General features: G+C 43.0%; 1 protein-coding gene across 4 annotated transcripts in view; it reads left to right on the top strand.

Moving 5' to 3' along the window:
* The window catches only part of GABRB3 (gamma-aminobutyric acid type A receptor subunit beta3), a 274,911-nt gene that overhangs the window by 163,500 nt on the left and 85,019 nt on the right, over positions 1–26,392 (top strand). Inside the window, exon 1 of one of the 4 annotated variants that reach the window (XM_081551413.1) lies at positions 25,172–25,644. The exons of the other annotated variants lie outside the window; for them this stretch is intronic. The gene's annotated coding sequence lies outside the window, so the exon portion shown is untranslated. Of the gene's footprint in view, positions 1–25,171; positions 25,645–26,392 lie in introns of those variants that run through there. 4 annotated transcript variants of the gene reach the window in all.

A 26,392-nucleotide genomic window follows, 5' to 3' on the forward strand; every position in this document is an offset into this window, starting at 1 on the left:
TTCTCTTCCACCTTTATCTCTCCCTCAAACCCCCTGTATCTTTAGGCCTGACCTCTCCCTCCTCCCAGGTTCGGCCCCTCCCTTAACCTCACTCCCTCCAGCCCCTCCTTCCCTTATTGTCTGGTAGGGTTTAAGGGCATGGCTTTGGGGTTGGGAATTGCTTAGGATTAAGCAGGTTCATTAACCCAGACCTCAGATTTCTTTGAAATTTGGCATGACAACAGTGTGAGCTTTGGAAAGTAACCGAAGTGATGAGTGTCCCAGAAATGTGCAGTCTTGGTGGTGTTATTATTCCAAGTTCATCACTGTTAGACTGCTGAGGGTAGCTGAAAAAAGCCACAAAAACCTGCTGACTGGCTTCACGACAAATGTATAGCTTCAGTCTCTGTTGGATCCTCCAAACTGCTCAGCATTTTGTTTTGGTTTTGTGCCCAGTTATCTCTAAACATAGAACTGGGCTATTTTATCATGCTAATAAAATAGCCCCTTATAGAAAAATTGGAACTTATAAAACATTATCAAAAGCCTGTGATCCCAGCCTCCCAGCAATATCTATATTCCAATATTTCCACATTTTTGTATATTTTTAGTGTATTAGCTATCTCTATCTACCTACCTATCAATTCATCTATCTATGTATGTATGTAAGGTGTACATGTATGTCTCTATATCTATTCATACCTGCTGTTTGATCCATCTCTGTATGTATGTATATACATATCTATCTATATATATTTATTGCTATATGTATGTATCTATATTTTTCATACACACTCACATTGTATCTTTTTCTTTCTATGGACTGAGAACATTTCCCTTTCTCCCCATCAGCTTTCCTGTAGCAGCTGTTGGGGAATCCCAGTCTTTACACCACCGGCTTTCATGCTTCTCGTCTTACCAAGTGGCCGCTGAGAAGATACAGAGAGAGAAGCTGAGAGTCCTGCCACCTCCCCGCCATCCAGGCTCTTGTGTCTTCTCCCGCCTCTTAGCTCTTTTGCTCTGCTCCGTTGCCATGCTTCCTTTCTCCAGGACATGGCTCCCATCTTTCTCTGTCACCTGCCATCAGTTGTCTTCATTCTGAAGGATCCTCCCTCCTTCCCACCCACCAGCGCAGCCCTTCCCTTTCTGCCCAGAGAGAAACCATGGTCTCTCTCCATCCTCAGCCTGCCAGGGTGCCTTTGGACTCCTGCCTAGCTGTTCTGCAGAAGCTGTTATCATCGGGGTTGTCCATGTTCTCGGGGTTCCCCACACCCGTGGTCTCTTTCCAGACCACAAGGCCGACTACCCACAAATTCCACCTCCTGGCTTTCCTACTGCTTTCTAAAGCTTTCTTCTTTATGGTTTTTAATTGATTGATTGTTTGCTGCCCCTTTCTTAGGGATCAGAAAGCTCTCCTGTCACACCCTCTCTTCAGTTACTTCATCCGCTTCAGAGTCTCTCCCTGCTCTGCTGTTTTAAGCTTTAGAATCTTTCTTCCACATCATATTAACTGCGCTTCACCACCTTGCCCCACTGGCACTTCCAAATTTCTGTGACCAAAACAGAATGTCCTTACAGTGGAATATTGTTGTTGTTCTTGTTGTTCAGTCACTAAGTCATGTCTGACTCTTATGACCCCATGGATTGTAGCCAGTCAGGCTCCTGTGTCCATGGGATTTCCCAGGCAAGAATACTCCTTTCCCAGGCAAGGAGTGGGTTGCCACTTCCTTCTCCAGAGGATCTTCTCAACTGAGGGACTGGGTCTGCATTTCCTGCATTGGCAGGTGGATTCTTTATCACTGAACCACTAGGGAAGTATCATTCTGCCTTAAAAAAGGAGAAAGCTCTGACACTTGCTATAACATGGATGAGCCTGCAGGACATTAAACTGAGTGAAATAAGCCAGTCACTAAAGAACACATACTGTATGCTTCCATTTATAGGAGGTCCCTAGAGGAGTCAGACTCATAGAGACAGAAAGCAGAATGGTATTTGCCAGAGGCTGGGGGTGGGGGGGTGGGAATGGAGAGTTAGTGTTTCAAGTGTTTTTCGAGATGAAAAGTTCTGGAGATGCGAGTGGTGATGGTTCCACAACAATGTGAATATACTTAATGCTACTGAACTTGAAAATAGATCAGCTGGTAAAGTTTTTTCCAACTTTATTCAGATACAATTGGCATATAACATTGTATCAGTTTAAGGTACATATTTTGATAATTTGATACATGTATATACTGTGAAGTTAAGCTGGTAAATTTTATGTTAATTGTATTATACCATGATTTTAAGAAATCAACACAGAACCTCTTTTTTTTCCCTCTTCTGTTTTTTTTTTCCCATGTTTTTTCCCAAAATTGATTTCTAATCTCATAGCATTATGGTCAGAAAAGATGCTTGATAAGATTTCAATTTTCTTAAATTTACTAAGGCTTGATTTGTGCTGCTTTTCAGGTTGAATGTCCTATAAATATCAAGTGTCTCTGGTCTAATGTATCCTTTAAGGCTTCTGTTTTCTTATTAATTTTCTGTCTGGATGACCTGTCTATTGGGATAATTGGGGTGTTAAATCCCCCACTATTATTGTGTTGCTATTGATTTCCCTGTTTATGGCTGTTAACATTTGCTTCAGGTATTGAGGTGCTCCTATGTCGGGTGCATAAATATTTATAATTATTATATCTTCTTCTTGGATGGATCCTTTGATCATTATGTAGTCTTTTTCCTTGTCTCTTGTAACTGTCTTTATTTTAAAGTTTATTTTGTCTCATACAAATATTGCTACTCCAACTTTCTTTTGATTTCTATTTTCATGGAATACTTTTCTCCATTCCCTCACTTTCAGTCTGAATGTGTTCCTAGGTCTGAAGACAGTCTCTTGTAGATAGCATACATGTGTGTCTTGCTTTTGTATCCATTCAGCCATCTATGTCTTTTGGTTAGAGCATTTAATCCATTTATACTTAAGGTAATTATCAATATGTATATCCCCATTGCCATTTTCTTCATTGTTTTGGGTTTGTTTTCTAGGTCTTTTTTCTTCCCTCCCTCTTTTGTTCTCTTCTGTTTCTTGCCTAGAGAAATTTCTCTGGCATTTGTTGTAAAGCTGGTTTGGTGGTGCTGAATTCTCTTAGCTTTTGCTTGTCTATAAAGATTTTGATTTCTCTGTTGGATCTGAATGAGAGCCTTGTTGGATAGAGTATTCTTGGTTATAGGTTTTTCCTTTTCATCACTTTAAATATATCCTGTCGGGCTTACCTGGTAGCTCAGCTGGTCAAGAATCTGCTTGCAATGCAGGAGACCCTGGTTTGATTCCTGGGTCAGGAAGATCCCCTGGAGAAGGGATAAGCTACCCACTCCAGTATTCTGGCCTGGAGAATTCCATGGACTGTATAGGGCATTCAGTTCAGTTCAGTTCAGTTCAGTCACTCAGTTGTGTCCGACTCTTTGCAACCCCATGAATCGCAGCACGCCAGGCCTCCCTGTCCATCACCAACTCCCTGAGTCCACCCAAACCCATGTCCATCGAGTCGGTGATGCCATCCAGACATCTCTTCCTCTGTCGTCCCCTTCTCCTCCTGCCCTCAATCTTTCCCAGCATCAGGGTCTTTTCCAATGAGTCAGCTCTTCACATCAGGTGGCCAAAGTATTGGAGTTCCAGCTTCAGCATCAGTCCTTCCAATGAACACCCAGGACTGATCTCCTTTAGGATGGACTCGTTGGATGTCCTTTCAGTCCAAGGGACTCTCAAGAGTCTTCTCCAACACCACAGTTCAAAAGCATCCATTCTTCTGCGCTCAGCTTTCTTTATAGTCCAACTCTCACATCCATACATGCCCACTGGAAAAAACCATAGCCTTGACTAGACGGACCTTTGTTGGCAAAGTAATGTCTCTGCTTTTTAATATGCTGTCTAGGTTGGTCATAACCTTCCTTCCAAGGAGTAAGCGTCTTTTAATTTCATGGCTGCAGTCACCATCTGCAGTGATTTTGGAGCCCAGAAAAATAAAGTCAGCCACTGTTTCCACTGTTTCCGCATCTATCTGCCGTGAAGTGATGGGACCGGATTAGGTATAGGTTTTCCCTTTCATCACTTTAAATATATCCTGTCACTTCTCATCTGGCCTGTAGAGTTTCTGCTGAAAAATCAGCTGATAACCTGATGGGGATTTTTTTGTATGTTTTTTGTTGCTTTTAAACTTTTTTCTTTTTGTTTGGTTTTTGTTAGTTTGATTAATATGTATCTCGGCATGTTCCTCCTTGGGTTTATCCTGTTTAGGACTCTCTGAGCTTCCTGGACTTGAGTGACTATTTCCTTTTCCATGTTAGGGGAGTTTTCACCTATAATCTCTTCAGATATTTCTCAGGTTCATTCTCTTTTTCTTCTTCCTCTGGGACCCGTATAACTCAAATGTTGTTGCATTTAATGTTGTCCCAGAGATCACTGAGACTGTCCTCGTTTCTTTTCATTCTTTTTTCTTTATTCTGTTCTGTGGCAGAGATTTCCACCATTCTGTCTTCCAGGTCACATACCTGTTCTTCTGCTGATTATTCTGCTATTGAGGCGTTTTAGCATATTTTTCATTCTGGTCACCGTCTCGTTCATCTCTGTTTGGTCTTCAGTTCGTCAAGGTCCTCATTAAACTTTTCGTATATCGTCTAGATCTGTGCCTCCATTCTTTCTCCGGGATCTTACTTAGATCATCTTTAGTATCATTACTCTGAATCCTTTTTCAGATAAATTGTTTATCTCCTCTTCATGTAGTTGTTCTTGCAGGTTTTTGTCTTGGTCCCTCATCTGCAGCGTTCTTTTTTGTCATCTCATTTTGTCGAACTCACTGTGTGTGTGCTCTCCTTTCCTCGGGCTACAGGATCATGGTTCCTTTTGCTTCTGGTGTCTGCTTCCTGGTGGATGCAGTTGGTCCAGAGGCTTGTGCCATTTTCCCCTGTTAGGGGGTCTAACTTGTGTTGTGGTGACCACAGCCTGCCCTGGATGTCGAGCGAGACCTCCTTTTGCTTTGTGTCTGTCCCTGCCCTGTCAGGGGCTAGTCTGCAGTCTAGGTGTTGGAATAGTGGCCCCCAGAACTGTTTCTTAGCTGCAGTTCTGATCTTTGGTGCAGCGTAGGCAGAGCTGAAGGATTCCCAGTGGAAGGAAGCCGCTCTGTCTTCCTCCTTTGGGGCCGTCACCTGTGAGCGTGCTCTGCTGGGTCCCCTCTCACTGTCGTGGGAGCTCACAAAGCATGCTGTTACTGGTGCTGCCCTCAGTGTCGCGTTTCTGCTGGCGTTGGCCCTGTTGACCCTCAGGTGGTTTTGCCAGGCCCATTGGCACAGTCCACCGAGGTCAGGTTCCAGGACTGTAGCAGTCATGCACCTGGACCTGCTGTGGGATCCTCCTCATCTGATTTACCTGACACCTGAGTGCTGAAGCCTCGGTTGGCTTCTGTGTTGAATAAGCAGCTGCCCGATCTCCCCGGCTTGCACTGTGAGAGGCAGCGGTGCTCCTGGGTTCCTTCACCCGGCCCCACTGCTGCCCACCACAGCATGTCCCGACATCCCTCACAGCCTCGTTGCCCCTTACTGGGTCTTGGACTCCTGTCTGCCCTACACTGCCTGTACTGCTGAAGAGTGCCCAGCCTCTGCACCTGCATTTCTCTGTAACAGGAGTGAGTGCCCTGTCTCCTTTCTTTGATAAGCAAATTTATACAAACATAATTTGCATACAAAATAGACTCAAATGAATTCTAAACCTAAATGTAGGAGCTAAAAGTATAAAACATTAGAGAAAAAAGCCCATAGGACTAAATCTTCCTGATCTTGGGTTCAGTAAGGATTTCTTGAATGTGATATGAAAAGTCCAAGTGATAAAAAGAAAGCATTGATAACTTGTACTTTTTCAAAATTTGAAACTGGCACTCTTTGAAATACTATGACGAGAATGAAAAACAATCCACAGCAAGGTTAAAAGTATTTGCAAAGCATATAACTGACATAGGACTTATACTGGGACTACATAAAGAAATTTTACATCTTAATGAGAAGAAGAAAAACAAATTTTTAAAAATTGGCAAAGATTCTGAACAAATCTCTCTCAATGGTGTTAATAAGGCCTATAAGCCAAAAACAAACAAACAAACAAACAAAACCAGTCAGCATCATCAGTCTTTAGGGAAATGCAGATTAAAGCCACGATGACATGCTATTCTGTATCTACTAGGATGACAATAATTTTTAAAAAGAAAATAGCAAATGTTTGCAAGAATGTGGAGAAATTAGTACATTGGTACCCTCCTGCATTGCTGGGGTGACTGTAAACTGATGTGGCCACTTTGGAGAAAGAGTAGGATGGTTTCCCATGTCAATTACTACATGACCCAACAGTTTTACCGCAAGGTTTGTACCCAAGAGAAATGAAAATATCTGTCCACAGAAGCTTTGTGCATGAGTGATCATTACAGCCCGCGTCATAATACACCAGAAGTGGGAATAACTCAAACATTCACTGATAAATCCCTAAATGAACTGACTTATTCATACTTGTAACACGTATTTGCACTAAAAAGAAATGAAGCACTGATAAGGGCTACATATAGATCCTCCTCAAAAACACCACGAGGAATAAAAGAGGGCTGGCACAAAATACTGCACATCACATGGCTCCATTTACATGAAATGCCCAAAACAGGCACATCTATAGAGATGTTAGAAGAGCGCTTGCTTAGGGCTCCAGATCATGAACAGAGAGCCACTACACATGGGCACATGCTTTCTTTTGGGAATGACAGACCTGTTCTGTAATTAGGCTGTGGTGCACTTTGTGAATTTACTTAAAAATGTTTAATTGTACCCTAAAACAAGTGCATTTTTGGTAGGTAAATTATATCTCACTTAAAACTATTAACGTAGATTTCGTTATTTGGTTGAGTAATATTGAAATGACTTCCCTGGTGGCTCAGATGGTAAAGAGTCTGCCTACAATGCAGGAGTCTTTTGTTCAATCCCTGGATCAGGAAGATGTCCTGGAGAAGGAAATGGCAACCCACCCCAGTACTCTTGCTTGGAAAACCCCATGGACGGAGGAGCCTGGTAGGCTACAGTCCATGGGGTTGCAAAGAGTAAGGAAATGATTTTTAAAGAAATTCTTAATGAAAATATCAGGCACGTAAAGATGGTTTAATTTCTGTTACCAAGTAATTATCTTTGGGTACACACACACACACACACACACACACACACACACACACACACACTCCAGAACAGGACAGAGAGTCTGTGTCTTAGAAGAGGAATAAGGGTGATTTTTTTTCTTGTTCTCATAAGTTTATGTTTTACTAGAGAAATAAAGAAATAGAAAAACAAAATGCAGCAATTCTCATTATTCATAGTAGTTACCTTCTATAAAATTGCCACAAACACTAAATTAGTGAATACTGAATCATTGATCCTAAAGGAAATAGGGGATAGGTACCTACAAACTTCCAGTCATAACACTTTGCTGTGGACTTGAAACTAACACAGCATTATTATCATCTATACCCCAATATAAAATAAAAATTTAGAAAATACAAGCACACATAAAGCAAGGTTATGTAGTCCTTGTTTTATGAGAATATTGTGACTAAGGGTGAGTTTTGATTGCGGATATTAGAGGTGTCCTCATTTTTTTTTCTTTTTAGCTCATTTTCTAGCTTTATGATAAATCTGTAGATTAAAGATGTTTAGAGATTCATTCAAAGCTGATGCGATAGGATTGCCTGTCATTATTGGCCTGCCTCCTACTTAGTGCTTGCTCCCCACCCACTCTGTACAAACCATCATGAAGATGCTGTTATCTTATCACCTAAATTTCTCCCAAACACATTTGCTTCTTTCTTTTTTTTTGGTGTGGGGAGCATTTTATTTAAAAATGTATTTAAAAGAACCAGGGAATATTTACCTTTTCCTCCCTACAAAGCATTGTATAAGTTTAAGTTGTACGTGATGGTTTGATATACATATATAGGGAAATGTTTACCATAAAGTTTTTTTACCACTTAGTTTTTACAAAGTACAAACTATCAATGTTTTTGTTTCACCTCACATAGTTACCATTCTCTTGTGGTGGTGAGACTATTAAAACTCTACTCTCATAACAATTATTTTGTATATAATACAGTGAAATTAACTGTTATTTGTTATAATCACCATGCTGTACATTAGATCCCTGGAACTTATTCATCTTATAACGGGAAGTTTTTACCTGTGGACCAGCATCTCCCCATTTGTTCCATCCTGCAGCCCCTGGCAACCATCAATCTGCTGTCTGTCTGTGAGTTCAGAGGTTTTACATTCCACGTGTAACTGAGGCCATATAGTATTTGTCTTTCTCCGTCTTGAATTATTTTACTCAGCAAAGTGCTGTCAAGGTCCATGATGTTGTTGCAAATGGCAGGATTTCATTCTTTATGGCTGAGTGATATTCGTGTGTGTGTGTGTGTGTGTGTGTGTGTGTGTGTGTGTGTGTGTACCTATGTTCATCTGCATGTGTGAGTACCAAATTTTCTTTATCCATTCATCTTGGATACTTAAGTTGTTTCTATATCTTGGCTACTATAAATAATGCTGCCGTGAACATCGGGGTACAGATGGCTCTTTGAGATAGTGATTTCATCTTTTTCAGGTATATACCCAGAAGTGAGATTGCTTGGTTATATGGTAGTTCTGTTTTTAACTTCTTGAGGCACTTTCATACTGTTCCCGATTGTGACTGTACCATTTTACATTCCCACAGAGTTCCCTTTCTCCACATCCTTGCCAGATTTGTCACTTTATTTTTTTTTTATTTTTTTTTTGATAATAGATATTCTAACAGCGTTCACAATTTCCTGTTGCCATCACTGCCTCTCTTCATGGACTGTGGCAGTATCTTAGTCTGTTGGGCTGCCATTACTTAGTACCACAGGCCAGGTGGCTTAAATAATAGTGACGTATTGTCTCATAGTTCCAGAGGCTGCAAGTCCAAGAGTAAGGTGTCAGCAGGGCTAGTTCCTTCTGAGGACTGTTAGGGAGAAAGTGTTCCAGGCCCCTGCACCAGCTCCTCCCGGTCTGCTGGCAGTCTGGTGTTCTCTGGCTTGCAGAAGTATCCCCAGTCTCTGCCTCCGTGGTCACAGCTGTTCCCCCGTGTCGTGTCTGTGTCCAAGTCTCCCCTTTTTATAAGGGCACTGGTTGCATTAGACACTGATAGCGTCTTGTTTCCTTTTGAATTCCCTCTCCTGTGTGTGGGCAGTGCCATACAGGAACAGTTGTTGGATAAATACATAAAAAGGTGACAAAGGAGTGAGAAAGTTGTGCCTTGGAGTCCACGCTGAGTCACCCACAGGGTGCCGTGAACTCCGCAGCACACGCGCTTCTTGTCAGACCCAGGGGATGTGCTGGTTCCCATGCTGGCTCCAGCACGTCCCGGCGGAGTGTAATGGCAGCAATGCTGCCGTCGCTGTACTGTGATGCACTTAAAAGACACCACGGGAGGAAGGTTGCTCCTGCCTTCTCTGGCTGAGTCCTGCAGCTGCTATTTTTGGAGTTGGCTCCAGTGATTGTTTCTGTGCTTAAGGATTTGGGGTTGCTTGGTGGATGTGCTCACAATGGGCTAGCCGTCTCTGATTAAAGGGGAGGAAGGGAAAGACGGACCTTTGAAAATTTTTGATGAGAGAAAAGATGGAGCTTGAAAACAGACTCTAAATAAAAATGTCTTGTAGATTGAATCCACAACAAATATTTAGTTTTAAGAGCTTGCTGAGGCAAATGTAATAAATAAATGAATATAAAACAATGAATGAATGGATACAGTGACTGAATAAGTCCGTGAACTGATTTAATAAATGCCTGTCCACTGACTGATAATCTTTCTTGCAAATAGCCCACAATATTTGAAAATTACATATTGGTATAGCTATCTATCAGTTTTCCCAAGTGGCGCTAGTGATAAAGAACCTGCCTGCCAATACAGGGGATGTGAGAGATGCAGGTTCGATCCTTGGGGCAGGAAGATCCCCTGGAGGAAGGCATGGCAACCCACCCCAGTACTCTTGCCTGGAGAATCCCCAGAGAGCCTGGAGGACTACAGTCCATAGGGTCACAAAGAGTCGGACACTATTGAAGTGACTTAGCACACACATAGCTATCTATTACTGCTTTGGAGGTGTAGACACATACATGTAGATAGACATAGGATAGCAGTGAGGCTATTTTTAGTGTGAGAGTAATCCAAGGTGTCCTTTATGCTTCTCATTCTTTTTGTGTGCATCTTGCTGTTGGGTCTCCTCCGTCAGCCAGGCAGGCCAGGTTCACCTGGCATCAGTGCCACCATAAACTGGAGGATGAGCAGGATGGAAAAATCATCACCCACTCCTGGGCTCTTCAGGTGGACCCCCAGGCCGTGCTGCTAAATCTCACCAGAAGGAGATGTGAGCTCCCTCACAGATCCAGTGGCTTTGATCATGAGTAGTTGAGGAGCAAAAATATAATTAAATATAATTCCAGAAACCTTAATTCCGACCACCAGTTTGTATTCCACGGAACATGCTGACCCTACACCCTCGTGCCCTTTTCCTTTGTGTGATCTTTGACACTCAGCTCTCCAGTCAATTTCCTTTCTTCCTTCCTCTCTTACGCTCATTTGGCCAGACCCAGAGGGCAGGCACCTCTGAGGAGTGAAGTCTCTGGATGACTAGGTCAGGCCTGGTCCACAGAACCTTCTGACACCCACTGCGGTTCTGGGAAGTCATCCTGTGCAGAGACCACATTCAGATGTTAATTATCCAGCTCCTGCCCTCACTGGACTGCAGTCAGACCATCACCGCAGTCATTTGTAAAGGTACACTTGATAATGGACTGAGGAGTAAATCTAAGGGTCTTTTACAGATGTCTGTGGGCCACAGCACTGTTATGTTTAACTTGGTGCAGATGACTTCTTTAGGTCATAGGGTTAAATTATGAGCCAAAACATAACAGGAGAAAACCAAAAAGAGTGTAGCTTGTGCGACATTACACCCTATACACTTTAAGTGACAATTTCACAGCTTTAAAGGTGAATGTAAAGCAAGTGGATCAAAACTGATTAAATTACCAGCTGTTAATTATATTGCCAGCTATAAATTTTAAACTCTAATTCTGATTAACACAGCAGCTAATTGATTGACATCTTTGGCTGTGTTATAACTGAATTTGGCACGCACAGTGCCAAACTCATGGGAAGGAAAAAATGTCTCTATAGGCTGTGTAACATAGTGGATGAATACTAGCTTTGTGATTCCCAAGAAAGCCCGCAAAAGAATGAGAAACATAAAGGACACTTAGAATTATTGTCTCGCACTAAAAATAGTCTAGTTGCTGTCTGACAAGAGCAAGTCACATATGGAAAACCTGTATTTTAATAGCCAACATTACTCACAAAATCAGGAAAATGTACAATTAACTTGACAGTTGATGTTCTAACCAATGCCTTGGTGAACAGAAACCTTTTGCTACTTTAAATCACCATCTGGCTCCTACATGAAAGTTTACATGGACCAGCTTTCAATGGCTGGTCCACAGCTCTGTGTTATGACTCCTTGGGACGTATTTGAATATGAATAGTGTCAGATATTCTATTTAAGAAGATCACACTACCAGAGGAGAGAGAGCACTTGCTTTTTGCAGGCAGTATTCTTCCTTAGGAATACTTTAAGAGCTCTTATTTATTTACCAACTTCCAAAGCAAAACATGGGCATTTTGACAGTAAAAATCATCCTTTTGTAATTCCTGTTGGCGCCATAAACACTTCACCTTTTCTTCGTGAATTCTAACTCTTCCACATGCATGCCTAGAGTGCATGAAGGAGCATTGAAAGGGAATAATTAGAAACATCTGTTTACATATACCAGGAGCAGATATTAAAGGAATTAAAATAAGTATAATCATCACAGCTTAAAAAGCTCAGTATACAAGAATGTCTGAATGCCACGAGAGTGCCGCATTGCTGTATAAATACACTGTATGAATGCACACTGTGTGAAGATACTATATGAGATAAAAAGATCTTTCATTAAATGATATAAACAGCAAGCAAAGTTAACATGTACTAAATAAGTATTTGGTAATATTCGTTTCTATTGTTAATTTACTGAGCAGCTCGCCAGTGTGGTGTTTGGAGGAAGGCACCTGTTGGGTTGGTGGCACCGTTATTTGCGGCATCAGGGCCTGGAACAGGCAGGACGTCCACACTCTCAGGCAGCCCTCAGACTCCCATGCCGCATCCCGTCCAAGACGTGCGGTGCCAGGACCCTGACCCACATCTCCTGTTGTCATGTCAGCCGTTGCCATGGAGTTGCTGGGCTTTGTTCAGAGCTTCCTGAAGTGGTTTGCTGGGAGCCCATCCTGGCATCCACCAGAATTTGAGAGCAAGTGGGAAGATTGTGTTCTTGCAGTTTGCCCAGCACAGACGCTGCTGTTCACGGCAGTGCGGGGCAGGAGCCGTCCACATGCTGCCTTTTGGTACACACGTGCCTACTTTCTAAATATAGCAGTAGAGTTCCCTGATTTTAATGAAGTTAAAAAGCTCAATATAATTTTAAGTCAAAATAACGTTGATCAGAATATGAAGTCCCGGTGTGAAGATTAGTGACATGCAAAAATAAGAATTGCACAAAGGAGCTTTTAAAAATTATCTGTGCTGGGTCTTGCCTCCTGCACTTCTGATCCAGTGCAGATGGAGTGGGCCCTGGAATTGGATGGGGCACAAAGAAAGAGATGGAATAAAGATGACAAATTACTACCAGATGCACAGGTAGATCAGGAGAAAGCTGAGCTCACCTGCGTGAGTGGAGGCAGGAGAAGGTGGCAGGGATGAGCCGAGGCAGGTGAGCCTTCAGACCTGAATGGAAGCGGCCTGTACCAGAGCCCTGAGCCCACAGCCAGTGCCTTAGAACGGCCAGGAGAGGGTCTCAGAGGCCAGGCAGTGTTCAGAGGACTTCAACCCTGCAAGCTGCCTAATAGAGTCCAATAAGGGCAAAAGAGTGCCTCTGGAGGTTGTGGGGGAGCCTTGCTGGGACCACGCTGGAGATGGAAGCAAATCTCAGGTGACTGATGAGGGGATATGAGGTCTTCTGTGCTCAGCACTGTAGTTGACTAGCAATTCTAAAGAACTATGAGTAAAACCATTAGGAAAGTTGAATAAATCACAATGAATATATCACTTAAATATTCACATAATTCACAGAAAAATGAGAAAGCCCCAGGAGCCACAAAAAGGGGCAGAGATTCTATTTGGAGAGAAAGCTGAGGATGAAAGTGTTGTAAGCTGCACTTGAAAACCATAGCCTTGGGGTCATTTGCCCTAAGAAAACATCTGCTCTGAGAATTTGTATTGTATAACTGTACTTATCTTGATTTGGGGATTGACTTAAAGCTGCAGAGAAATTTTCACTGAAAGTGATCCAAAGTTATCAACCAATCTGGAACATTGGGTGAAAGTACGTGCAGATCTTTCATGAAAGGACACACTGGCAACCCAGGTTACATAGAACTTCTGCTTATTGTTCAGCAAATGTTTGTGAAATCACTGCATTGGTAATAGATGAGTGAACAAAACAGATGAACTTTCGTCTCCTCATTCAGCCTACATTCTAGCATGGAAGAAAAGAAGTTCAGTTCAGTTCAGTCACTCAATCCTGTCCGACTCTTTGCAACACCATGGACTGCAGCATGCCAGGCCTCCCTGTCCATCACCAACTCCCAGAGCTTGCTCAAACTCATGTCCATCGAGTTGGTGATGCCATCCAGCCATCTTATCCTGTTGTCCCCTTCTCTTCCTGCCTTCAATCTTTCCCAACATCGGGATCTTTTCTAATGAGTCATTAGTTCACATCAGGTGGCCAAAGTATTGGAACTTCATCTTCAGCGTCAGTCCTTCCAATGACTATTCAGGACTGATTTCTTTTAGGATTGACTGGTTTTATCTCCTTGCAGTCCAAGGGGCTCTCAAGAGTGTTTTCCAACACCACAGTTCAAAAGCATCAGTTAGCTTTTGTTAGCTAAGCATCCATGCTTAGCTTTCTTTATGGTCCAACTTTCACATCCATATATGATCACTGGAAAAACCATAGCTTTGACTAGACAGACCTTTGCCAACAAAGAAATTTCTCTGCTTTTTAATATGCTGTCTAGGTTGGTCATAGATTCTCTTCCAAGGAGCAAGCATTTTTTAATTTCATGACTGCAGACACCATCTGCAGTGATTTTGGAGCCCAAAAGATAAAGTTTGTCGCTGTTTCCATTGTTTCCCCATCTATTTGCCATGAAGTGATGGGACTGGATGCCGTGATCTTAGTTTTCTGAATGTTGAGTTTCAAGCCAGCTTTTTCACTCTCCTCTTTTACTTTCATCGAGAGGCTCTTCAGTTCCTCTTCACTTTCTGCCATAAGAGTGGTGTTATCTGCATATCTGAGGTTCTTGATATTTCTCCCTGCAATCTTGATTCCAGTTTGTGCTTCCTCCAGCCCAGCGTTTCTCATGATGTACTCTGCATATAAATCAAATAAGCAAGGTGACAATATACAGCCTTGACGTACTCCTTTCCCAATTTGGAACCAGTCTGTTTTTCCATGTCCAGTTCTAGCTGTTGCTTCTTGACCTGCATACAGATTTCTCAGGAGGCAGGTCAGATGGTCTGGTATATCTACAACAAGTTAGTCAATATATAAAAAAGCAGCAGACTCACAGATATAGAGAACAAACCAGTGGTTGAAAGTGGGGAGAGGGAAGTGGGAAGGGGCAAGAGAGGGGGTAGGAGAATAAGTGGTACAAACTATTATGTATAAAGTAAGCATCAAGAACATATTGTACAACACAGGGAATGTAGCCAGTATTTTATAACTACAAATGGAGTATAACCTTTAATAATTGTGAATCACTATGTTGTATACTTGAAACATATAATATTATAAATTAACTCTACCTCAATAAAAAAAATTAAAAAGCAGAAACAAAGTGTCATTCCTCTCCTATCTAATTGGTAGCACTTGATTTCTCCCTCCTTGGGCACTATATTTGGTTAATTGTATGAAACCCTGCATCATGATTTCTTTCTGGCTACCCAGGCTGTGATTGTAATATGGCAGAGGACGGCTTCATGTCATTCCTTGCAGGGTTCCCCATCCAAATATTTCTGCTGAAATTAACATCAATTCAAAAAGCTATCAAGCCAATACTTTCCAGTTATATGAAGTATGGTTGTTAGTATTATGATTTGTCTATTAGCAATAACCTAATGAGTTCTGGGTAGAAACCAGAAATAGATGTGATCTCAGAAATGAACAGACATGCTGTCTAAAAATAGTACTTCTTCTTGGAAATGGAAAGTACTAGGAAATGTATGGCTTCACTGGTCTACATGTTTTGTCTTTGAGGAGGGGAAATCCAGTGGTGAATCCTGCTATAGAGACATATGTGTAAAATCAAAGGACACTTGAATACCCACAGTTTAAGTTTATAGGGGTGAGGTTTCTTGGTTCACAATGGAAATATTCATTCTTTACTTTATGATAAATATATGCCCTTCTTGAAGCATGTTTTTGCCTTGTCTGCTCTCATGAAGGAATTCAGAGTGACATTCAGTTCTGTAAAGCCAAAAATGAGAACTCTGTAAGCCATATAAACCAAGAGACGACCGTGACTACTTCAGGATGTAGAATTCTTAACCTCATGGTCATCTGCAGGCACAGTGCTCAAGCAAGGGAAGAGCATAGAGGCTTGAGAAATGCCACACAGTCAGAACATGGACAAATCCCTCACCTCTCCAGATGTTATGTTCTCCCAGTTCAAGTCTCCTTCAAATACAGAGGTGTGGGAGGCGCCTTGCACAAGCAGTATGGCTGTTTCTCACAGCCAGCTCTTGGAGCTCCTTTGGATAGATGACGAATTTGAGTCATTGCATCCTCTTTATAGTTGGGCTTCCCTGATGGCTCAGACAGAAAAGAATATGCCTGCAGTGTGGGAGTTTTGGGTTCAATTCCTGGGTTGAGAAGATTCCCTGGAGAAGGAAATGGCAACCCACACCAGTATTCTTGCCTGGAGAATTCCATGGACAGAGGAACCTGGCAGGCTACAGTCCAGTGGATCGCAAAGAGTTGGACACAACTGAGCAACTAACACTTTCACTTTCATCCTCTTTATAAACCTGTTAATCAAAGATAGTTGCTAGAAAATAAAGCTATGTATCTGAATATACACACACACATATGTTGCAGAGTGTATATGTGTATGTAATTTTCTGAAGAGTTTGGTGTCTTTAATGAGTGTTATTCAGGTGAATACTCATTTAAAATAAAGGACAATATGAAACAACTCCTCCTCGGTTTATAAGCATGTTCCAGAAGCTCATTCATACAGTGTTTGTGCTGAGTTAGAACATCTGTTCCCATGTGGCGTGTGAGACATCTGGTCATCTTGTATGTTTTTATGTTTAACCCATAATATATCTGAAGTCTGGTATTGGACTCAGCCTACTCCAGACACCATAGGTAAGCGTTCTTCTGGGGTGCAGTTTGGGAGTCCAGGAGCTCATCTCTAATCCACTGTCGTGGGGACATTAGTGGAAACTCTCCCCACCCTGCTACTGTTGCTGCTGACTCATGATCCAGCTCTAGATGTTGAAAGTATTTAGGATATAGGGTCATTAGAACCCAGTGACTGAATTAATGCTGGATTTCAGATGTGAAAAAAAGAAAAAGTTTGTGTATAGCCTCTGGTTTTGGTTTGATTGAAATAGTGGATAGATGCTAGTAGAGAATGGGGAAGAGATTTGGAGTAGAAAGATAATGAGTTAATTTGAGACACATTGAGCTCTAGGTTTGCATATGGGGCATCTGGATGGACAGATTCAGAAGATGCTGGATCCATCTGTGGACATCACAGAAAAATGAAATAGGCCAGAGACTCTGATGGAGGAGGCTTCCCTGATGGCTCAGTGGTAAAGAATCTGCCTGCAATGCAGGGTCAGGATTGATCCCTGGGTCAGGAAGATCCCCTTGAGAAGGAAATGGCAACTCACTCCAGTATTCTTGCCTGGAAAATCCATGGACAGAGGAACCTGGTGGCTTACAGTCCATGGGGTCGCAAAGAGTCAGACAAAACTGAACTGAGCAACAGAGCCCAGCACGACCGATGGAGGACAAAAACTGGAGGCTGGAGTTAAGAACAGGAGATGTTTCTTGCATTGCTCCTGGTTCCTGAGTATTTGGTTTAGGAGAATCAATTTACAATTAAAGGGGGCTGTGCACAGGGCACTTAGTGAAATGTTCTTTGTATACAGAGGGGTCAGTATAATGGGGAGGGGTAGGTGGGAGGTGAGTCCTAGAGCATCTGAAGGTTAGATTAGCCATAGTGGATCACGGCCCCATAGGATGGCTGGTTTGGTATTTTTATTAGTGCTATAGCTGTTTTATAAATTTGTGTTTAAATTTGTGATTTCAATATATTTCACAGCAGAAAAAAATGTTTAATGGAAAATCTAGTGATCTGTTACATTTCAGGAAACAAACTTGGCGATTTTATATGTATATTGAGTAAAAGATGAAATTTGGGATTTTAGAAACAAAGAATGAGGTCTGCTTCTGGCAGTGCTGAGAATTCTGCACCAAATCATTAGGCTGAGTCTTTCCTGCTGGCATCTGGGGGTAATAGAGCACAGTAGGTTTTTAGGGGGATGGGGGAGTTTGGTGGGTACTTAGCATGGAGCAGTCAGCTGGGAGCTCACCTGATAAAGAGGATTCTTTTGCATTGGGTGTTGAGGAGTTCTGGGGAGGATTACTGGTTCTGAAATACCTGTTATGAATCAAGCTCTGTGTTAAGTTTTGTTAGCTCAGTTAATTGCTGGAGCACTTTTATAAAATGAGCATTTTTAGTTGCATTTCTCCACAAGAAGTTATTGAGGCTCAGAGGTAAGGCACAGGGAAAGAAGCCAACTCAGTGGTCTGAGGCATCCTGCTCCATCACCCTCTGCATAGTAGCCTTTGCTGGAAATTTATTTAGCCAAGGGCATCTCTTACATTTTCCTGGTTCTCTTCGGTTTACGTTGAATTCTAGATTTCTTCTGATTCTACATATTTCTTTTTGTCCTTTGAGTGAAAATCAGTATAATCATTTTGCATTTCAGACTTACTGTACTCCAGAAAAATAGCTATGGTAACTTTTCATACATGAAAAGCAATTTTCAAAATAATTTATATCCTTTGCCAGTTTTTCATGTGGCTGTAGAGGACTGGGGAACTTGTTAACTATTTTCAGCAGCCCATCCAGATTTCATACAGAGGTGACTGGTTCATCTTCTAAATATACTTGGCATTTAAGTGGATGAATAAAAATTATAGACTATGAGCCTTTTGGTGGATGCAGTAGCTATATAAAGACCAGAAAATCTCAGCGACCTTCCTCTGCATTCATACACCGGCTTCCTCCCAACTCCAGACTTGGTAGATATTCCTTAAATATATACTTCTTTTGCATTATTGTATACATCTTGGCTCCTCCTGTGTGCCCTCTGTGATGCTAATCACTTCAGAGTATGTGTCAGGCAGACTTTCCAGATGGGTAAGTGTGCTTAAGACAGTGAAAAGGCAGACTTGAAACTTGGGCATGTTTGAGTTTAAAGTGCCTTCTCTTAGTCACTTTCATTATACTCGATTTGATTTTATGAATACCCCACCAGAATGTGAGCTACCTTAAGGTACAGATGATGCCCTCCTCATCTCTGGGTCCATAGTACCTAGCTGATACTCAGTGCAGGCTCGAGGCAGAGGGAGAGAGGAGGAGAGGGGATCAGAAGGAGGTGTCCTGCTTTATTTTCACAGATCACCGTGTTACCAAACTCGGGTTCAGATGCTCGCTGCTCGAAAGCCAATGATTGAAAGGCAAGTGTTGGTGTAAAGGAAAGTTGCTTCCATCAGAGAAGCCACTAATCTGGGGAGAAAGTGGACTCATGTTCTAGAACAACTCCAAAGATTCTGCTCAGCCATGACAATTTTTAAAGAGAAAGAAGGGAATCAATCTCAGTTAATCTTCATGGTAGGAGGTCAGATTCTTCATCATTTTTCCGTTGCGTGCAGACTTGCTGACTTCTCGGAAGCTTGTCTTGCCCACACGGTCTGCCTGCAGATTTGCTGAGAGGGAAGCTGGGAGTAGAGAGTCCATCATTCTTTAACGACATAGTTCTTCATTCTTACTCCTTTTAATTCAGGAAAGTAATCCACAGGTTAGGCAAGGCATTTTACACATTCAGTAGTTAGAGTAAATGTTACCAAGTGATCTCATTTTTCTAATTAAGGCCCGAGGAAATCGGAAATGGGCAAACAGGAAAGGGGCAAAAGAGCTGTTTAGACTTGTCAGACATAATTCCATTTCTCTGGGGTTAGGGCCAAAGGTGGAGAAGGCAATGGCAACCCACTCCAGTACTCTTGCCTGGAAAATCCCATGGATGGAGGAGCCTGGTAGGCTGCAGTCCATGAGGTCGCTAAGAGTTGGACACGACTGAGTGACTTCCCTTTCACTTTTCACTTTTATGTATTGGAGAAGGAAATGACAACCCACTCCAATGTTCCTGCCTGGAGAATCCCAGGGACGGGGGCGCCTTGTGGGCTGCCGTCTATGGGGTCGTGCAGAGTCGGACACGACTGAAGCGATTTAGCAGCAGCAGCAGCAGCAAGGGCAAAGGTTTGTCTTCTGTAACTTTTTCATGCTGACGTAGGGTGGTGTATTCAGAGTGAAAGATATTGAGAAATGCGTCTGTAGCATCTCTTTGCTGACAGTTTTAGTTGCCTGCTTATATGTATCGGCTACAATTATTTTGATGCCCACAAAGATATAGATAGATGCTTCCCTTGCAAATCAGTCAGTAAAGAATCTGCCTGCAATGCAGGAGACCTGGGTTCAGTTCCTGAATCAGGAAGATGCCCTGGAGAAGGAAATAGCAACCCACTCCAGTACTCTTGCCTGGACAATCCCATGGACAGAGGAGCCTGGCGGGCTACAGTCCATAGGGTCGCAAGAGTTGGAGTGACTTAGCGACTAAACCGCCACCGAGATATAGATTATGATGAGCACTAACGTTAATCCCATCCCTTGGAGGCCAGTGCTTGGATTGTGGCAGCCGCAGACTTAGTGCTGCTCAGGATGGAGCAGCTCACATCATGGCTACAGTCTGGTCCTCATGCAGCGAGCTTTTCCCCCCTGGTGGCAATTACAGTCTCTGTACAGTGACCCGGGAACGTGCATTAGACCCTGAAAGATCCTGTGACTCTGTTGTCCTGATCATGAACTGCTTGAGCCTGCTCTTCTGTTACTCAGGGAGGCCTGGGAGATATCAGGGTCTCTACAAACAGAAGGCAGGGGACATGGAGGGGGCCTTTGTATTATATTGGTGGGGATGAGGGTGAATGGAGTGGGCTGCAGGGTTTTGCTGGATTCTAACCACATGAATTCAACAAATGGAAACCTAGGAACCAGCAAAATCTGTTGTGGGAGGGGGATGGATGCAGTGTTGGATACTCATTTTTTGACCATTGAAAGGAATGGATTAAGATTTTCTAAATAAATTTTGTTTTAAAAAGTGCCAAGATTTCCCCAGCCCTAATTTTAGTTGCAGAAATGCCTGCAAAGGAAGCCTCCACCACTGAGGGCTTATGTAAGCTTCTTGAAACAATTTCCTGTCTTCCCTGACCTGAGAACAACTTACCTGTGAGGTTTTGGTCTCCCAAACTTGCTGAACCAGATGCAAATGCAGGTGTCCTGTGGCTTTCACAGCTGCAGTTAAATATTTAAATTTGGCTTGGAGATTGCCTTTCTTCCTCAGGGTTAGTAAATTTTTTCATTTCCTGTGCTGAGGAAATCTAGTGAATTACCTAATTGCAGAATAATGAGCAGTATTTCCACTTTCAAATATGTATTCTTTTCATCTTAATGTGATAAATACCAAGAAATTTCCACAAGCAGGAAGAACTGTTGTTGTGTATCTCTTATACAATTTATTTCAGCTGCTTGAGTTTTACACCCAAAGGTTTTATTTTCTTGTTATTTGTTGTTCCTGCTGCTGTTTGTATATTCTCAGAAGGTTTTAGAAGGACGGTCACCTAGGCACAGATTCTTGGTCCTTGAATGCCTCATATTTAAGAATGCTTGTTCCCAGCCTCCTCAGACTGTATGCCTGCTCCTCTGCCCCTCCCGGCTCCATCCTCTGCTACCTCAGCACACTGACTCCCAACCATGGGATCATGGGCTGGGCTAGTGTCTTACTCAGAAATTGTGGCTTCTGACTTTTGTATGAAATGGAATTTTGTAATATGGTGTAAAACCTATCAACCCTTGTGTCATGTTTTTTCAATAAGAAAATATGACACAAATTCTAAACAAATGACTTACACGTTTATGGAACCCTACCTATTAGTATTTGCTGTAAAGCTGCTGCTGCTGCTGCTAAGTCACTTCAGTCGTGTTCGACTCTGTGCAACCCCATAGACGGTAGCCCACCAGGCTCCCCCATCCCTGGGATTCTCCAGGCAAGAACACTGGAGTGGGTTGCCATTTCCTTCTCCAATGCGTGAAAGTGAAGTCGCTCAGTCATGTCCGACCCTTAGCGACCCCATGGACTGCAGCCTACCAGGCTCCTCCGTCCATGGGAGTTTCCCGGCAAGAGTACTGGAGTGGGTTGCCATAAAGAATCCCCCTGAAATGCAGGAGACCCCGGTTCGATTCCTGGGTTTGGAAGACCCGCTGGAGAAGGGATAGGCTACCCACTCCAGTATTCTTGGGCTTCCCTGGTGGCTCAGCTGGAAAAGAATCTGCCTGCAATGCAGGAGACATGGGTTCGATCCCTGGGTTGGGAAGATCCCCTGGATAAGGGAATGGCTGCCCACTCCGACTTTCACTTTCACGTGTGAAGGCAGTATAAAGCCTGCAGGGATAGGCCTAGCCTTGGACTTCAGTGTTTCATGCTGCTTGATATAATACACATATGTAAAAACAGAAAGAATGGAGAGGGCTCTGACTTCATTAAGTTATCAAAGGACTATATGATCCCTAAGAGAAGCCCTGAGGCATGAATTGCCCTTTGATTGAATGCTTTAGTTTGTAAGATTCTTTGTAAGAAGGAATCTTTGTTTTGAATACAATTCCTCAATATTTTTTCATGCTGATTCTAAGTTCATCATGTGCTTTTTATAACAGAGGGAGAAAAGGGCAGGGGGTGGAGGCAGAGAGAGATTCTAGGCATTTTATCTTACCTAATGATTTTTTAAAAATTTTATTTGGAAAATTGCTTTACAGTTTTGTTTTGGTTTCTGCCATACAATAATATGAATCAGTCATATATATAAATCCCTTCCCTTCTGAACCTCCCTCTCCTCCCACCATCCCACCCCTCTAGGTCATCACAGAGCATAAGACTGGGCTCCCTGTGTTATTTAGCAACTTCCCACTATCTATTTTACACATAATACTGTATATATGTCAATGCTTCTTTCTCAAATCATCCCACCCTCACCTTCCCTGCTGTGCGCACAAGTCTGTTCTCTGCTAGATTCATCAGTACCATTTTTCTAGATTCTATATATATGTGTTAATATGTGATACTTGTGTTTCTCTTTCTGACTTACTTCATTCTGTATAAGAGGCTCTGGATTCATCTACCTCCCTACAACTGACTCAAATTCATTCCTTTTTATGGCTAAGTAATATTCTGTTCTAAAAATGTACCAAAACTTCCTTATCCATTCATCTGCCGATGCATGTCTAGGTTGCTTTCACGTCCTGGGTATTGTAAATAATGCTGCAGTGAATATTGGGGTACATGTATCTTTTTCAATTATGGTTTCCTCAGGGTATATGCTCAGTAGTGGGATGCTGGATCATATCTTAAATTTATTCCTAGTTTTTTAAGGAATCTCCATACTGTTTTCCATATGGCTGTATCAGTTTGCATTCCCACCAACAGTGCAAGAGGGTTCCCTATTCTCCATACCCTCTCCAGCACTTATGGTTTGTAGAATTTTGGTGATGGCCATTCTGATTGATAAGAAGTGATACCTCATTGTAGTTTTGATTTGCATTTGTCTAATGATAAGTGATGTTGAGCATCTTTTCATGTTTATTGGCTATCTTCATGTCTTCTTTGGAGAAATGTCTGTTTAGGTCTTCTGCACATTTTTTGATTGGGTTGTTTGTTTTTCTGATGTTGAGCTGTGTGAGCTGCTTATATATTTTGAAGATTAATCCTTTTTCAGTTGCTTTGTTTGCAACTATTTTCTCTCATTCTGAAGGTTTTCTTTTTTTTTTTAATTAATTTATTTATTTTAGTTGGAGGATAATTACTTTACAATATTGTAATGGTTTTTGCCATACATTGACATGAATCAGCCATGGGTTTACATGTGTTCCCCATCCTGAACCTCCCTCCCACCTCCCTCCCCATCCCATCCCTCTGGGTCATCCCATTGCCCCAGTCCTGAGCATTTGTCTCATGCATCGAACATGGAATGGTGTTCTGTTTCACATATGATAATATACATGTTTCAATGCTATTCTCCCAGAACGTCCCACCCTCACCTTCTCCCTCAGAGTCCATAAGACTGTTCTATGCATCTGTGTCTCTTATTCTGTCTCGCATATAGGGTTATCATTACCATCTTTCAAATTCCATATATATGCATTAGTATAGGGTTTTCTTTTCATCTTCTTTATTGTTTCCTTTGCTGTGAAAAAGCTTTTAAGTTTTATTAGATCCTATTTGTCTATTTTTGTTTTTATATCCATTAATCTAGGAGGTGGTTCAGAGAGAATCTTACTGCTATTTATTTACCCAATGATTTTAATGAGCTATTGTGTGTGTATGCTCAGTCACTCAGTTGTGTCTGACTATTTGTGGCCCCATGGACTGTAGCCTGCCAGGATCCTCTGTCCTTGGAATTTTCCCGGCAAGAAGTGAGTTGCTATTCCCTATGTCAGGGGATCTTCCCGACCCAGGGATCCAACCTGAATGTCTTGCATCTCCTGCAGTGGCAAGCGGATTCTTTACCACTAGCGCCAGCTGGGAAGTCCTGATGAGCTATCATAGTTTGAACCAACTCAAACTGAAAAACTCACATTTATGCATTGTACCCTGCTGCTGCTGCTGCTAAGTCGCTTCAGTCATGTTCGACTCTGCGTGACCCCATAGATGGCAGCCCACCAGGCTCCGCCGTCCCTTGGATTTTCCAGGCAAAAGTACTGGAGTGGGGTGCCATTGCCTTCTGCATTGTACCCTAGAGAGTCCCAGTTCTCAGTGGCCTGGAGAAATCTGGATGAGGATACATTTGCATTTTCCCTGTCACTGCCTGACCTCTCTCCACTGAATCCCATCTCCTTGGAAACCAATGCTTTTAATCAGGGCCTCCCGAGTTCCCAATGCCTCATTCAACAGCCAGACCTGCACCTAAAGAGAAAACCGAGTGCTGTCAGGGGGATTTGCTGTACCTGAGTCCACCTCCAGTGTTGTACCTGAGTCCACCTCCAGTGCTATCAGGGGAGTGCTGTACCTGAGTCCACCTCCAGTGCAGTCAGGGGGGTGCTGTACCTGAGTCCACCTCCAGTGCTGTCAGGGGGGGTGCTGTACCTGAGTCCACCTCCAGTGCTGTCGGGGGGGGGTTGTTGTACCTGAGTCCACCTCCAGTGCTAAGTTCAAAGGCCAAAAGCTTACTTTCCTACCTCGACCTTATGTTCCCGGAGGAGCCCATGATTCCCGCTTTCCACCCCTAGCCCATTGCCATCTAGATCTCTGTGGACTCCTGGAGCTTTTACAGTCTCAAGGTCTCTTTTCTGAGAACAGACTCAAATCCAGTGCTGGCAGACTTGCCAGTCCACATAGATTGCATCTCCTCATGGCTACGTTCTTTGATCTAGGACAGATCAGTCCAAACCCGGAAACGAACAGCTTGCTTGGGACCCCTTGGAGGAAACAGACCTTCACAAGGCATCTGTCTACAGAGAGCTGTGCTAAGTGTCTGCAGGATGAGGGGCTTTAGTGGTACCATAGTTCTTATTACTCCCCTTTGAAAGAAAGTTCCTGGAGAAGGAAACAGCTTCCCACTCTAGTGTTCTGACCTGGAGAATTCCACATACTGTCAAGTCTATGAGGTCACAAAGATACTGAGCGACTTTCACTCACTTGAAAAAAGTTACCGTACATGGCTGCACCCTCCCCTCTCAGGGACATCTTTGCAGACCTTGCCCACCACGCTGGTTTCTTTGTGCTGCACAGAACCCCCCAGAGCTGTGAGGCTGAGCCCCATCGTAGAGGGAGATGGCCTCCACTTCAAATCCCAGTTCCCACTGGGGGTGGGGAGGCACATTATATGAACTCTCTAAATATTTATTTCTTCATTGATTGGGGATGGTAATGAGAACAACAGCAATCCCTGCCTTGTATTTAAATAAGATGATCTCGCATAAGGCCTGGCCCTTCTTGTGATCAAAACATGTTAGCTGCTGCTGGCAATGTGAATGGTGTTCCCTAACACCCCTCCCAGGAGTCAGCGCCGTGGCCCCACAACTGCCCAAGGGAGCAGAGGGGGCTTGTACCTGCACAATCACCTCTCCTTTATCGGCCTCTTCTTTCTCTGCAGGAGAATGAGGTGAGATGCTGACTAGTGTCCCGCTGAAGTCACAGTGCCCTTGCTTTCCAAGGCACAGCCCATGCAACAGATTTGCATTTAAGTGCTACTACTTTTTATCCCTGTGTTTCCTAAGCTCTCCTGTATCTCAGTCCACTCAAGTCACTCAGCAAACACCCAAGGCCAGAACTGAGTGGTGCTGCTGATGCTGTGGAGAGCAGCAGAACTCAAAATTAGACCCTGCTCTGAGCTTGCAGGCTGAATGACAGCTGGGCTCCCAGGGCCAGCTGACACATGGCAGCGCCTCCACCCTCACGGCAGCCCATGTGAGCACCAGCTGGAAGGGAGATGGCAGAGCGGTGCTAGACTTCACGACTCAGGCGTAGGATGAGGGCTTAGAAACCAGGAGAGAAACAGATGAAGCTCTTCTATTTCAATAAGAATGCAGTTCAGAGAGTTATATTTAAATTGAAAATCCTTTAGCTGCTCCTGCTCATTTACCTCAGTCTTGTTATGCCACCAAAACTTTGCATGCTTCAGTTAAAATGCATCACCTACATTTACTGATGTTACGGTAATGCTGCGTGATTGTGAACTTTACAGGCCCATCCGCATCCCGAGGGTCTGCATCAAGCCTTCTACTTGTGGCTTGCTAACAAACATCCCTTTTCTCTGTCCGTCTTCATCACCCCCCAACAGGATCTCCCACTCACTGAGGGCTTTGCTCATCATCCCTGTTACCCACTGAACGCACCATTGCAAAACTGAT

Source organism: Giraffa tippelskirchi, chromosome 12 (genome assembly GCF_054371585.1).
Source record: "Giraffa tippelskirchi isolate mGirTip1 chromosome 12, T2T-mGirTip1v1.2.pri, whole genome shotgun sequence".
In the NCBI taxonomy this organism is placed as follows: Eukaryota; Metazoa; Chordata; class Mammalia; order Artiodactyla; family Giraffidae; genus Giraffa; species Giraffa tippelskirchi.